The sequence below is a fragment of the Artibeus jamaicensis genome, unplaced genomic scaffold (assembly GCF_021234435.1).
Source record: "Artibeus jamaicensis isolate MK-2021 breed Jamaican fruit bat unplaced genomic scaffold, CSHL_Jam_final contig_490, whole genome shotgun sequence".
Classification (NCBI taxonomy): domain Eukaryota; kingdom Metazoa; phylum Chordata; class Mammalia; order Chiroptera; family Phyllostomidae; genus Artibeus; species Artibeus jamaicensis.
The window spans coordinates 144,337-160,339 of NW_026521861.1; the positions used below are offsets into that span (position 1 = coordinate 144,337).

A 16,003-nucleotide genomic window follows, 5' to 3' on the forward strand; every position below is an offset into this window, starting at 1 on the left:
AATGCTCCTTACCTTAAAGTCTACTTTTTCTGACATTAATATAGGCATGCTGGCTTTTCTGCTTACTGTTTACATGGTATATCTTTTTCTGTTTTTTTAACTTTCAACATATCTATGCCTTTAAAGTTGGTTTCATCTTTCTTTCCTATACTGGGCATATGACGCTGTGTCAGTTTAAGGTGTACGATGTGATGACTCAATACACTTCGACACTGTGAAATTACCACAGTAAGGTTAGTTACCATATCCATTCCCTCACATAATTACACTTTCTTGTAAATGGCAAGTACATTTAAGATCTACTCTCTTAGCACCTTTCAAGTATATAATATCATATTGCTAATTATAGTCACCATGCCGTATGTTAGAACCCCAGAACTTACTCATCCTGTAACTGAAGGTTTATACCCTTTGACTGACATCTCCCCACTTGTCCTTGGTTTCCAGCAGGTGTCTACGGGGTGATCTGGTGTAGTTTTCTTCACATTTCTGCCCTGTTGGAGGTTCACTAACTTTTTTGGATTTGTGGGCTGATGTTTTTCACCAAATTTGGGGGCACTTTGGTCATTATTTATTTTGACATCATTTCTTCCTCTCTCTATGCTACTCCAAGGAGATGTCGGTTACACTACTGGATACTGTCTCGCGGTCACTACAGGCTGGCTCTGCTCGGCCGTCAATCTGTTTTCCCTCGGCCTTTCATTTTGAGTAACTTCTCTTTACCCGTCTTCTAGTTCGTCGGCCCCTTTCTTCTGCAGTGTCTGTCCCTCCTGCCCTGTTAAGGTCCTCTGTTATTTTCATTTCAGCTACTGCACTTTTAAGTCCTAGAATTTCCATTCAGCTCTTCTGATTACAATAGTTCCATTTCTCTACTGATGTTCCCATCTACTCATTATGTTCATCGCTTCTTTTAAATATCTAAATACACATCAGTTGTTTTAAATTCTGTGTGTGCTAAATGCACCACCTGGGCCATCACACCATGTGTTGTATCTTTTCTACTATAGTATGGGCCACGTGTTAGCTTATTTGCCGTATCTTCAGTTCTTTGTATTCCACTAATTTTTATTGTATGCTAAACAAGTGGATAATATGTTGTAGAAGGTCTGGATTATACTGGTTGCTTTAATGAGTGTTGAATTTTTGGTTTGACAAGCCATTAAATTACTGGAAGATCCTCTTGATTCTGTGAGGCTCGGTTCTATGCCACATAGGGTGGGTCTATTTCAGTTTTATCTTTAGGTGTGGCCTTTATTCCAGGATGTTATTACTATTCCTAAAGTTGTCCTGTCTGGAGTCTCAGATGACTGCCTTAAGAGCCCATCAAGGTCTCTCACTCTGGCTGGCCTGAAACTCCATTTCTGAGCACCGTGCAAAGCTCTGCTCAGCTCTCAGCTCTGCAGTAGCTACTCTGTGTCAACCTCACAGTCTGCCCTACGCATGCCTGACCCAGCCGTAGGCCAAGGACCTAAGGCAAATCCCTGCCCTATGTCCATTTGCTGCTCCTTTACGCTGCCCTACAAATCCCAGCCATCTCAGTAGCCCCAGACTCTGACATCTGCCTCCTCAGTTCAGGGAGACAGTTTCTTTGACTTTGCTCCGCATCCCTGGGAAAGCGCCTCCGGGCAGAAACAGGACGACTGGAGGGCTCATCCTTTCTCTCCAGGTCACACCCCTGTGCTGCCTGTTGTCCAGTGCCTGAAGAAAGCTGCCTCGTATTTTTCCCAGTTTCATAGTTATTTAATTTACACTGAGAGTGCAGTAAATCTGATATCAGTTACTCCATCAGAGACAGAGCATTTCACAGCATTTTTTATTTGCAAATGTTTCATATAAAAGTTCCTGGGTACATAGATGAGAACTTTTGTATATGTGAATCAGAGGTTTTTCCATAATATTAGGATGCAGCCACTGTGGCCTAAAGACACAGCTCTTTCTCCAGTTTTCTAGAACCCTGTAAATCTAGGAATCTCTCTGATTCCACTGTGTGCAGGGAAGGAAGAAGTGTTCCTATGATGTCTAAAAAGTTTAGAAAGTTTGATTCTTGGGAAGTTTAATTCCAACAGCCAGGTGGAAGAGAGCTTTAAATAAGTTAAATATGATTTACACAAATCAATACATATTTATGTCTTTATACAGTGTTGATTCAAATTCATACCAGCAACACTGAAATAAAATAAGAATCAGTGAATCACCATAATTCACAATTTCCGCCCCATCCTCTAACATCCTTGACATACCCTGACAATTTTTAGTCATTCCTATACCTGTGTCCATTCACAGCCATGTTCATGCCAGGTTTAGCTATTTCTTGTGCTCATAATATATACTCTGTAGATCGAATTGCTACTCAAAATCTTCACCTTCTTGTAATAGAATTATGTATCCATACCCCTCGCTGTATAGTTATGTAGTGCCTCCCACTGGGCAGAGTGAACTTGCCTGAAACATTTTTGTTGGACTTGGCCATGTGACATGAGAAGTATTAGTGGAAATGACATGAGCAGGAACTTCAAACCACATTTTATGGTTTAGCCTGTCCCCCTGTGCTCCTATAACCCACCATAAGAGGGACATGCCATGGGAAGTCACTGGCCCTGCAACCTGAAGAATGAAGACAGGGGGAAACAGACTTGAACTTGAATGGAAGCCTATAAAGTTCTGCCTGGCCTAAACTAGATCAACAAAACTGCAGCCAGCAAGCTTTCTGACCTATCAAAATGAAAGTAAATGGTTGTAGTAGTAAGCTATTGAGATTTTGTAGTTATTTGTTGTACAGCCAAAAAAAAATAAAAAGAACAATATAGGTATTGGATGTTTTGACTGGAGCAGCTGAGCACCTGACTCATCCATCAGACACACATAATTCACCTGGATAAACTTCTATTACCTTTTAACATCCAATTCGAATGATATCTCTTCTATGAAACCTACAAGAGTCGTCCTTACCCCCTGTATGCCCTACAGGGCAGGGATTCTTTTGCCTATTTTATTCTCTGATGTATATCAAGCACCTAAAGAACTGCCTGGTACATAGCAGGCCACCCATAAATATTTGCAGAATGAATGGTTTAACACACTGAACTAGTTTAAGTTATATATCAAAGTATATATTCACATTCCCAATGATCATGCTACTTTTTCCGACAGGGCTATACAGGGTCTCACAGGCCTAACTTCCAGGTTAGAAGTGTTGAGCTTTGATTTTTAGGCACTTTGGAGCACCTGAAATGTTTAAGTACAAAAATATAATGGTTAGAATTAGAACCGATTGCAGTGACTGAGCACCTTAAATAAAAAGGAAAAAAGGGAAGTGTGTTTATATGGGTGTATACACATATAATTTTTTTCAGATGAAGATAAAGATAGTCTTTAAAAATCATTCTGATTGTTACTCTTCATATTATATTTTAAAAACAGGTTTCTTGAGTTATAATGCACATACTATACAATTCATTTAAAGTGTACAATCACAGGTTTTTAGTATATTGACAACCTTCAGCATTATCAACTTTACAATATTTTCATCATCTGGAAGGGTGGGAGGGGATAATGGAGGCAAAAGGGGGCAAAGGTTTTCAGGAACAACTATAAAGGACTTACGGACAAAACCAGGGAGGTGGGGAAGGCTGGGGTTGGTGAGGAGTGGAGGGAGGTAAATGCAGACAACTGTACTTGAACAATAAAACAATTAAAAAAAAAGAAACTCCATCTCCACTAGCAGTCACTTCCTATTTCCTCTAATAGTCCCCCACCCGCCTCCAGGTCTAGGCAACCACTAATCTACTTTCTATCTCTATAGATTCACCTTTTCTGGACATTTCATATAAATGAAATCATACACTATGTTGTCTTTTGTGACTGGCTACTCTGACTTGGCATAATGTTTTCAAGGTCTTCACACCACTCTGAAATATGAGTATGATCAGCTTAAAACATATGTAATGATTGAGAGCACACACTACCAAGCCGGACTGCTCAGATATTCACATATGTGCTCGCTCCATCCTTTTCTTAAGTGATTCCAGGCAACTTACTTATCCGTGCTGTAATTTCCCCATCTGTAAAATAGGCTTAATAACAGAACATGCCTCAGAGGGTCATAGTGAAATTTAAATGAGTAAATATGTGTAAAGTACTTAGAACAGTACCTGCACATAGTGAACTATATACACAGATGCTGTTATTGTTGTTATTATCTACACTGAAGAGAGGGGGACTGTGGATAGATATTCTGAAAATATTTTTCATAGCCTAGGTTGTGTCTTGGTACACAAGAGGTTTGAAAATGAGTGTCTCAGCAGGGAGAAATAGGGAGTGACTGCTAATGAGTATGGGTTTCCTTTGAGGGTGATACGAATGTTCTAGATTCAACTAGAAGTGGTGATGGTTGCACAACATGGTGAGTAAACTGAAAAAAAAAACCAACAAAAAACAAAAAAAAACCTCGCTCAATCATACTCTTTAAAAGGGTGACTTTTATGCTATGTGAATTGTATCAATTTTAAAAAATGAGTTTCTCTATTTCAGATATTGCTATACCCCAAGCAAAACAGTAAAGATATACATGAATATTCTGCCTTGAAAAAAAGCTAGAAATCTAAATAGCTTCCCTATTCTACCGTTCCCCACGTGATGTTTTTCTGCACTTCGTGATTTAAAAATGTTCCACACCTGTGTTTTATACTGCTATGAGCTGGGAATGGAGGTAGGTAATACAGTGTGGGATTCCATAGACTTTCACTGGGCAGGTCTACATAAAAGGGCATACTTAAAAGAGAGAAATCAAACTTGCTATTAAAATGTACTAAGTAATATGTAACAGTTAAGAGCTCAGACTCTAAAGTCAGAGAGACTCAGGTGCAGTTGCTGGCTCTGCCTTTTCTCAAGCTATGTGACCTTGGGCAGGTGACTTAAACCCTTCTGAACCTTAGTTTTCTCACTATAAACTGAACTAAATAACAGTAATTTACTTCATGGGGTTATGAGGATTCAATTTGATAATGTCAGTGAAGCATTTAATACAGTTCCTGGCAAAGAGTAGCACTCAGTAAGTGTTGGTTATGAGAAAGGTCTGATGATAATGGAGGAGGAGCGGGAGGACATCACCCAGACTCATTGTAACACAAATAATGCAGATGAGCCAGCAACTTCTGGGTCCTGCTAACTGCTCAAAACTGCTATTGTCTTCTTGAGAAGAAGGGGGAGGAATGATTCTGTGGTTAGTGGACACAAGGACAAAGCAATTGACATCCCCCGCTCTAAGCTCTAAATGAGCTGTGTATTCACAACAGACTCTTTGGCAGTAGTTTACAAATGAGATCCCTGCACATGGGTCCAAGGAAACCTTTGCCAAATGCCTTCCAGGGATGGAAGAGGGATATGAAATTAATTGATTTACTCCTCTTAAAAAGTTATTCTATATTTCTAGGAAAACCGTTGGCACTACTATTAAATCCTTCAAATGTACTGACCTTTTAAAAATTGTTTTGGGGGGCTTGAAATTTACAAATTTGAGACTGCCAGTGTTCTACCTTTTCTTCAGGACTACTGTGATAATTTCCTAAGTGGTTACCTACTGGTCTCATCTCCTTCTGTTCCACACAGCAACTAGGATTCTCCTTTTAAATACAAAATCTCATAGTTCTCTACTGCTTGAAGTTCCACAGGGCTTCCCATCCATTACTTATAGGAAAGTACAACTAAAACTCCTTCGCATATCATACAAAGTTCATCATGACCTGGCCCCTACCTCATTTCTGAACACTCTCCACCATCTACCCTAAGCTCTAGCCTCACCGAAAATACTGGCAGTGCTCTCTGCAAGGCACAGCTTACAACACAGCACAACCACATCTACAAACACCTTGTATCTCATGTGTGTGTGTTGCTGCTACATGTGATTGGGTGTGAACATGAAGTGCCCATTTTTACTGTTAACTGATCACTGCAAGGAGAATAATCAATAAGCCAGCACCTCTGGTTAATACTTTTATTGTGAACAATAATTATATTTTAACTTGTAAGCATTCAGAGTCACCAGAAGAGAAGATTGACCAATCCTGACTCCCACTGATGGAATACAAGAATGGACATACTGCTAAAATTTAACACGATTTTCATTAATTTCCTGTTATCAGCTAATTAAAGCAAATGTCTTACTTCAAATAACCAGTTAGCCTCATAATAAAAGTAGAAGTAGGGTCATAATAAGGCTACTAAATGTCTTTCTCATTCTGCGTTCGATTTTTAGCCTTGGCTTATTAACCATCTGGCTTTAAAACTAGATGAAAATACTGACATTGAGATACTTTATTCTTACAACCTTCATATAAGTAAATGCAAACACAGGTTTCCACTACTTTAATATTGACTTACTACCCCTCAGAACTATCACAGCTGACTAGCAGAGGAAGGGAGCAAGACTAAAAAATAAAAAATGAAAAACTTATGTTTTTTTACCCATGTCTACAGTGGTCCAGATATTACAGTGACTGAACAACATCTAGATAGTGGCAGCAAAAAGGACAGGTAATCAAAAGTATGAGTTTGAAAAATATATGTATTAGTATTATGCTCCACAGTCTGCTAGCTGCTCAAGAACACAGGACCCCACCAGCCACTAAAAAAAGTCTAGTTTTAATGTAAACTTGTTCTCCTCTTACCTGACCCTCCAGGGATTCTGTTTCCTGATAAGCAGATCTAAACCGTAAGACAATAATATCCCAAGGAGGTTCTGGCACTGAGCCCAGCAATCCTTAAAGCAACAAACGCAACAAGCACTGTCTGAAAGAAGAAAACCAGACTACTCACTGGCTTCTCAACTCTTTCCCCTAAAGCAAGGGAACGAACGTGAAAATGCCTTGCCAATTAGAAGTCATAAAATTCCTTCAGAGGCAAACTGTTTTGAAATAGAGATGGTCTGCTGTTGACAATGTCATTCCCTGACACCTGGAACATTTTGGAAAACTCAGAGAAGACCTCTGAGCCAGGCCCAGCTCTGCAGGGCCAGTCCACCCTTCCTATTTATAGCAGCTGAAGGACTGGGAACCTCCCACAGTGACTGACAGATGTAAGGGTGAGTTAACTCACCAAAGGTCAATAAAGTTTCATCCAAAGCCATTTAAAAAATTCCAGAATGTGGAAAACAAAAGGCCAGTTTCTTCAACAAGTAAACCCTAATCAAAACATGAAAATTAAAATGGAAGAAAGGGGAACTTATCAATTAAAGCCACTTAAGAAACAAACATGTTAGCTAAATGCAATGTGTGTCCATTTCTTGGATCCCAGTTCAAACAAACTGCTTTTAAAAACTGCAACAAACAGGAAAATTTTGAACATCGACTAGATTCTTGATTATATTAAAGAATCACTGGTCCTTTTTTTAGGTGACAATCACAGCATTGTTGTCATATGTAAATAACAGGGAATCTTCTTTTTTTTAAGTCATTAGAACCAGAGGATCTATAAAAGGGCAAAGGGGAGTGGAATATAAAAACCAACCCAGCTTTACAAATCTTAAATTCCGTGGATACATGAATATTTATATTATTATTCTTTATTCATTTTTTATTGAAACCCAGTAAAAGTGGAAAGAAATACTCATAATTTTAATTCATAAATACTTATTGCTATCATTATTGTTGTAGGAGAGGAAAAGAGATCCGTCTGATCAGAATGCAAAGGGGACAGGGAAGTACATTAGTACATACGGTGACTGGGATCAGACTTAGGCCCAGGCAACAGCGTTTAAGATTTGCTGGGGGAAGTGGAAGGTAGGGAACAAGTGTCCAGCCATAGAGTAACAAATGAAGGCAGTCCGACAATGGTCTACACAGGATGGCATTATGGTGTATTTGTGGCAACCGTATTTTTTAGCACCTTATACAGTACTATTAATACAATTTGATGCCTTGCTTTGACTGAGTAAACACGGCATGATTGTTGGCATCATGAAATCCTGAACCCAATCCAGAAATGACAGAAAAGCCAAAATGTTTCTGCATGGTTGGGACTGGGGGGAAAGAATAAACCAGAAAGGGGGAGGACATGGGGCATGAGGCTGAGGAGTTCAGCACAACTCGGCACATCCATTGCAACTGTTTCTGCTGATGGGCCACATCATTTATCCTAAGAGAATTGCCTCATAAAAATAGTGCAGTGTGTGCTGGGCCCAGAACCCACGGCTGGAACGTCAGCACTGATTATTCCCCGGCCCTGCTCCCATCATGTGCTTGTCAGCAACAGACGCTCGCTGTACGCCACTTTTGGAAACCATAGACTCCACAGGAGTGGCTGAAACAGATGCTGAGAAATTAGCCCTGTAGTTACGCTTACAATGTCAATGTGGAAACGAGGCTTCTACTAACTTACTGAACTCATGTATTTTGAGGAGGCCAGGAGAGCTCTTTCCTCACCCCTCCCTTAGATTTCCCTTCTCTGTACCACAGGGCTGCCTCTTTAAGGTTGATTCGTTTGATGGACCCATTTGTTGAGGGCATGCTATATGTCAGGCACAGCTGATGATGCTTAGGGTGTATCAGGGAACAAAACAAAGACTCCTACCCTTGAAGAACTTCCTCCTTGAGGGAAGCATAAGGCAGACAACTGCGTTTTAGAAAGTGACAGGTGTTCCTGCAAAATGAACAAAATAGAATACGTTGAAGGGGTGGGGAGTGAGGAGGGGCGGGCAGTTGGATACTGAATCTACCGACTGATGGAAATGTTAACTTTTGCGTTCTGCCCTGCCGTTGCTCTCTACCACTGCTCTCCCTCACCACTCACCACACTAGCTAAAGGTGATCAGGCAAACAAGACGATTGTGTTGGGTTTATTTCGGAGTCAAAACAAAATAAACTATTTTCTCCATTCTCTTTACTTTCTAAAAGATGAGAGCAAATGTGGTCAAAAAGGAAGGTAGTAACCAAACTAAAGCAAACTGACAACAAATGGATCTCCCCTCCCCTGCTCCTCCCTTAAGCCGTGTGTGGTTTGTTGGCATTTGTGCTATGACTGCTCCATACTGTGCCAATGAGGCCAGGCTGTCACGCACAGTGGCTCCCTCAGGCACAGCCTGTTGGGAGCTGCCAAGTAATTAGCAAGCTATTACCCAACTCCTATAAATTAATCGTATCTTTCTTATTGTTTTCTTTTCCCAGAGGATCGCTCAAAGCAAGACAAGAGCTGATGGCTTACCCCTGAAAAAGGAGGGGTGATACAAATTATGCAGCTCAACTTTAAGTGCATTCTCCTCCTCCACAAACATGCCCCCCCATGAAAAAGACCAGAGGAAGGGGGAAAGAGAAAGAGAGAGAGAAAGAGAGAGAGAAAGAGAGAGAGGAGGGGGCGGGAGGGAGGGAGGGAAGGGGAAAAAACAACATTTTAACAGGGGTTGGTGCTAAAAGGCAAAATGAAAAATTTGCTTCTCTGTATTTTGTAAATTTTCTACAATGAAAAAGGTATAACTTTTTCAATTAGGAAGAAGCAACCCAACCATACAGAGATGCTTTAGAGATGGTCAAAAGACACAACCATGAGAATCAACTGCCCAACACCCTAATGGTTACAATGACTGAAGAACTACCTGCTGAACTAGTCAATATTTTGTGAGATATACTTAGGTTAGATTTATACACAGATTAAAGACTGATCCACAGAGTAAGGAAACTATAATCTTGCATATCTTATATTATAATCATGCCGACAACTATAGTTATGACGCTTAATATGGCCCTCTCTCATTCTTCAGACCAGCTATTTATTTAACTTCTGACTCTTAACAGCAGGAGAAAAAAGTTAATCTAATGGTGAAATAAATTTATATTGGAATCATCAGATGTTTACCATAAATTTATACATGTAGGGTTCAGAAATACTGAAGACATTAACCTTCTTTTGCTTGAAACTTAACCTTGGCATAGGCTTTGGATTTTGGCATGCGGCCTCTGAGACATGATTCAAAATAGCAACAAAACTATGAAGTATTTAGAAATTAATTTAACCAAGAATACCCTCCTAGACTTTTATGGAGAAAATTTTAAAGTTCTAATAAAAAACTTTAAAATGAGCTGATGAAGTATTTAGGGATAAAGGAGCATGATGTCTACAATTAATTCAAAAGGGTCAGGGAAAAAACATGCACAGAAATGTAGAGAGGGAGTAATAAGGCAAATACGGCAAAATGCTAACACTGGCGAAAGTAAGTGAGGGATATACAGGCGCTCTTTGTACTAATCTTAGAACTCTTCTGTTAGTTTTAAATCTTTTCCAAATAAAAGTTATTTTAAAAATCTGAACTAAAATAAATGGAGAGACACATTACATGCTTTTGGAGAAAATGAGTTAATACCAAAAAGATGTCACGCCTCTCCCAGATAATTTATAAATTCAATATAATCCCAATAAAAATTCTTCAAAAATGTAATTTTGGGGGAACTTGATAAACTTATTCCAAATTTTATATGGAAAAATCATTGTATGAAAAAAAAATCACGTATTCCAGGAGAGCTAAGTAAACTTAAAAATGAAGACCAGAGATGGGGCACTTGCTAATGCTAGTCATGAGGACATATTACAAAATCACTGTAATAAACAGAGCAATTTTTTTTTAAAAAGCAAGGACTGACAGATTAATGGAACAGAACAGAGCCCTAGAGATAGACCAGCGTATAACATGGAAACCATGTATGAGAAAGAGGGTCCACAGCTCACTGGAGGAAAGTATAGGTGTCTTTGGAGATGTTACTGGAAAAAATGGCTCATTAAATGCAGACTAAGAGGGCTGCAGCACTATCTAACACCATGCAATGTGGGCTTGAGATGGATTAAAGATATAGCTGTAACCTAGGGGTTAGGAGGGACTCTCAAACAAGGTCAATAAGCATAAAACAGTCAAAGAATTTACTTGTTTGATTACATTAAAATTAAGAATTTTCCTTGATCGAAGGACAACAAAAACAAAATAAATAGGTGATCAATGAGAAGATGGCTGAGAAGTCCAACTGTGACAAGGAGTGATTACCTGTATTAGAAAATTACTTCTACAAGTCAACGGCAACAACACAGATAGCAACTCCAATAGAAAATGGACAAAGATATAAATAAGAAGCTATATGTATGAGATGTTTAAAATCATCAGTAATCAAAGAAATACAAATGAAAAGAACAAGATACCACCTTGCATGTTATGAGATTAGAGAAGGTGAAGAACTGGATACAGCTGAGTGGTGGTGAGACACAAGGAAGGACAGGGAACGTTGAGCCCTTTTGGTGGGAGAGAGACTAGTGCAACCATCGTGGAGAGGAATCTGGCACTACTTACTCAAACTCTGTATATGCAAGCCTATAATCCAGCAATTCCCTTCCACGTACATATCCCACAGATAAAGTAGACAGCTTTATAAGGATGCTCACTGCAGAACATTCACAGTGTTAGGGAGAAGGGACAACCCGAGTGTCTATCACAAAGAGAGCATATAAGAAATTATTGGCCCTGGCCGGCGTAGCTCAGTGGATTGAGCGCGGGCGTGCGAACCAGACAATCGCGGTTCGATTCCCGGTCAGGGCACATGCCTGGGTTGCAGGCTGGTTCCTGCAGGCCAGTTCCCAGCAGGGGACGCACGAAGGGCAACCATACATTGATGTTTCTCTCCCTCTCTCCTTCTCCCCTTCCCCTCTAAAGATAAATAAATAAAAAATCTACAAAAATATATATATATTAAAGAAATTATTGTGCACACACAGCATTCAGAAACAAAGAATTAGATGTACATGTAGAAACAGACCTTAAAAACAGTACTTAGGAAAAAAAGTAAAATGAAATATAACATTATAAAGTAAAATAAGTGCACACATAGAAAACAAACATCCCCACTTTGCAAGATCCTATACAGACCGAGAAATACAGCAAATGCATTAGAAGTTGTACCTATAAGGCATAAGGTGAAGGGCATAAGGGAATTAAAAACAAAAGAAATCTCTTGGACTTCTTGCATGTTAAGAAAGGATAATTCAAATGACCTATGATAAATACAAAATTAGGTTTCCTTCCCCGAAGTTTCCAACTGTCCTAACAACAAAACTACTTTGGTTGCCAGCTCAGTTGATGAGTAACAGCTTTTCCTCCTTTTTCAGGCAGGAAGGGAAAAATTCAGAGATAAATAAGCAGAGTACTGAAGGGATCAGCAGAGAATATTCCCGAATCAGTGTTTTTGTTCTCCTGACCTGACAAACTGAAAAGACCTGGTTACCTCTCGGTTTGGAGCGACTCAGCTAGAGGCATGTCAGCGACATGTTTTCAGGCCACTGAAGCTCTTTGCTTTTAGAACGTCGTCACATGCCATCCTCAGCTTCCCCATGGAAACATTCCAGACGGCTTAGAATCATAAAACTCTGGACTATGGGTTAGGGTCACACAGCTACTATAAAAGGGAAATCCCTTGACCTGCTTCTGTCTATTCTTGCCCTGCAGCTGCAGCGATCCTGTTCAAACCTAAGTCATCACGAGCCCTTCTGTTCAAAACCCTGGAATGGCTTGCGGAACTCCCCCTCACTCAGAGTAAAGGCCAGAGCCCTCACAGTGGCCTACAATGATGTGCCCCTTCCCACTCCCTCGCCTCTCATCTGCTGCCACTTACCCCTCGCCCACATGGACACTGCCTGGCCACAACTACCTCGCCATCCCTCACATATGCCAAACATGCTCCTGCAGCCAGGCTTGGAACGTGCTCATCCTCCTGCCCCCTGCTTGCTCCCTTCATGTTATAGGTCAAGAGTGATCTTAGTAGAGGTCTTCTCTGATCTCTTTGTATAGAAAGGAACCCCGCTTCATACATACACCCACACCCACTCACCCTTTCCCACATACACCTCTTTAAAGTTCTCCACAGAACTTTGCATTATGTGACTGTGCATCTGTTCACATAATTATTGACAATCTGCCTCCACTCCACTAGAATGTCTAGTGCAGGAGGGCAGGGCTTTGTCTGTTTCACTCACATGATAGAATAGTGCCTGGCACATAGAGGTGCTCAGTGAATATTTAGTGAATGAATGAACAAGTCAAGAGCAAAACCCAAGCCTTCAACCTTCAGACTCCTAGCACAATGCCGTTTGCTCCAATGCCGAGGCAGCTCCGCTGCCTTGGTTCTTAGTAGTCACAACCTTCATGTTAAAAAAAAACCCTACAAACCTAAAAATGAAGTAATACACTTTCACTACTTTGTCTATTTTTACCTCCTATGGCTGACTTGCAGCATCAAGGATAGCACCCAATCAAAAGCTAACATCTTGGTTTGTTCAATGTCTCTGCTGTTACATGAGCTGTTCTATGATCTGATTTTATGGCTTCAACTTTAGACCTTTTTGCCTTTCCAGGCAAGACACTGATATCTCATAATTAACTCCTGGATCAACAAGACTAAGTTATTCAATTTTCAAAATCGGTCTATTCAGATGTTTTCGTGAGCTAGGTATAATAAAGAAACTATTTAATATTAATTGATATCAAACTTCTTGTAAGTATTTATCTTTAGCTGAAGACCAAGCACATTTGAAAAATTCAGAGCAGATAATCTTGCAATAATCCTAATGTTGTAGGTTATACATTAACTGACTTCAAGAAATGACAATAAACCTAAAAAATTATTCAAGCCTTATACTTGGCAATAGGCATACCAGCCTCCATTTGCATTCAATTTTAATTATATTTTTATCATCTAAAAAGTCTCCATACAAATTTAACACTAAAGCATCTATAAATTTGAAAAAATCACTTTTAGCTTATTTTAGCCCAATACTGATAAAGTGACTGGGAGGGTTGGGAGTAATAATGAATTTGAAGAATTCCCTATTCATCTCGCAGAAAAGATCTCCCTCCAAGGCAGAGATAAGTGACTTTTATTGGCCCAGAGGCTTTTTAGACTGTAGCCTCTAAGCACAGGGAAAACAAAAACCTGAACACTGTCTACTTGACCTTCAGAACCAAAGCCTCATGGAGTTTTGCAGTATGTTCAAAAAATGAGTAACCATCCTTAGTTTTCAGGGGATCTTAAATGGTTACTCAAGAATTAAGACTTCCATTCTTTTAGTGGATACAGAGTAACATAAGTTCAATCAGTGCTTGAAGGAGGCTATGAATATTGCCATGTGAGTGAAAGGAATGTGACAAGGGTCTCTGCACGTAAGGGGGACACTTTGCAGAAAGGAGGCAGAAAAGAAGAAACATGAGGCGAGGAAGGTTCTGCTTTGGGGCTGCAAGACAAAATAAATAACATGCATATTTGGACAGTTTGTCTCTAAAGATTATTATTATATCTCAGCTGAAAGTACACACAACATGAACACTGTTTAAAAGACATCTTATCACATTTTCAGAGGCAGAATGTTCTGGTCTTTTGCAGAAGATACCTGTGCACTGCACAGGCCCTATTCCCAAGCCAGCTTTTAGCTATTCTCTACCCTACACAAAGCACTCCATTCCAGACTCTGAATTTAAGTGAATTTAATACCGAAGATCTGTAAACTGAAAAATCACTTTTCACTTATGTTAGCCCCACACTGATAAAGTAACTAGGAGGGTTGAGAATAATAATGAATTTCAAGATTCTCTATGCATCAGGCAGACTTTTTAAAACCCGTTTTCTCAAAACTTTGCGTTGTCACAATGAGTGACACGTGTTTCAAATTAACACGTAAAACCAGGGAACATTAGAGATAGAAGGAGGCCTTGGAGATCCTTTAACTCAATAATTTAGAGAAAAATGGGTACTAGGGGATAAACTAACTTGCTCACCATCTGGAGTCTATTCATGTTGAGAGTAATAAATACAGCACTAACTCTGAGAAACCACACCTGTGTGCTGACAGGTACTTCAGTCTTGCAAAATACAGCTGTGGGTTAATCAGTCCTACTCTCCCCCCTGTAACCCAGCTACGCGGACAGTTGGAGCTAAACTACACTCAGACCCTAAATATTAGTGCTACCAATGGATTGCCACATATTATTAGCATCACTAATTATTAAAAGTTTCAATACATAATGTTCTTATTACTGTACAAAGGCCTAAAGGCAATTTACCAATATTATAGGTTAACTTTGTGTCTTTCATTAATGTGCAAATGAGACAGAATTCAGACTCATGAGACTGCGTTTAAAGTGAGGTAGGTTTCTCTTGCATTTATAATTTAACTCGATACCCCAAGCATCTCCACAGCGCGTAGTTTGCAGCAGATCCGGGCCTGTTTGCAACCCCCATATTTCTCCTTCAACTGACAGCATCGTCACCCTTGTCACGGTTATACGCTTTGAGAAACTGATGCCTCGTGGACATAGTACCTGTGGCAGGAACGCAGGTAGGTATCTGCGGGTAACTGCAAAACTCCACCATAATCAAACTAGCATCTCTAGCCAAACAGGTCTTACTCTGTCTTTGGAAACCATCCCTCCCAGCCTCCCTGACACAGATTCAGTAACTCGTATACCGACTGGATGTTAACTCCCAGCGCGCCAGAAGAACGTCCCCATCGGTAAAGTAAGGAGGCTGGGCTAAGGCAGAATTCTTTCCCAGGTCTCAAATTCCGCCTCCTTGCCGGAGTGGCAGGGCGGTGCAGGGAAAAGAGCCCTGGGCTTGCTTGACACCATTTAAAAAGCCCACGTCCGCATCTCTCCGACCGCGAGCCACCCAACCCCTCCAACTCCCCGGGACCTCGCAGGACCCGACCTGGCAGCGGACCCCGAGGCGGGCCTTGGCGCCCCACCGCCCTCTGGGCGCCCTCGGCCGGAGCAGCGGCCGCCACGGGGAAGGGGCGGCGCAGGCCCCGCCGCGCGGCGCGTCCCTCAGGGCGCGGGTCCCCTACGCCCGCAGCCCCCCGACAACAATCCGGGCTCCCCGCCCAGCCCTGCCGGGCCCCAGACCTGCTCTTCGCCGCCTGGCGGTCCCTCGGCGCGGCGGACAGTTACGGCCGCCGGTCCCGGGCCGCTGTCACCACCTCCCCGGGAAGCGGC

At 40.9% G+C, this 16,003-nt stretch overlaps 1 protein-coding gene across 3 annotated transcripts in view; it reads right to left on the reverse strand.

The window, feature by feature from the left end:
• The window catches only part of DNMBP (dynamin binding protein), a 101,587-nt gene extending 85,584 nt beyond the window's left edge, over nucleotides 1-16,003 (reverse strand). For 2 of the 3 annotated variants that reach the window (XM_053668434.1, XM_037166328.2), the window contains exon 1: nucleotides 15,914-16,003. The gene's annotated coding sequence lies outside the window, so the exon portion shown is untranslated. Of the gene's footprint in view, nucleotides 1-8,565; nucleotides 8,635-15,913 lie in introns of all 3 variants that reach the window. The other variant, XM_037166327.2, reaches the window with a different exon arrangement.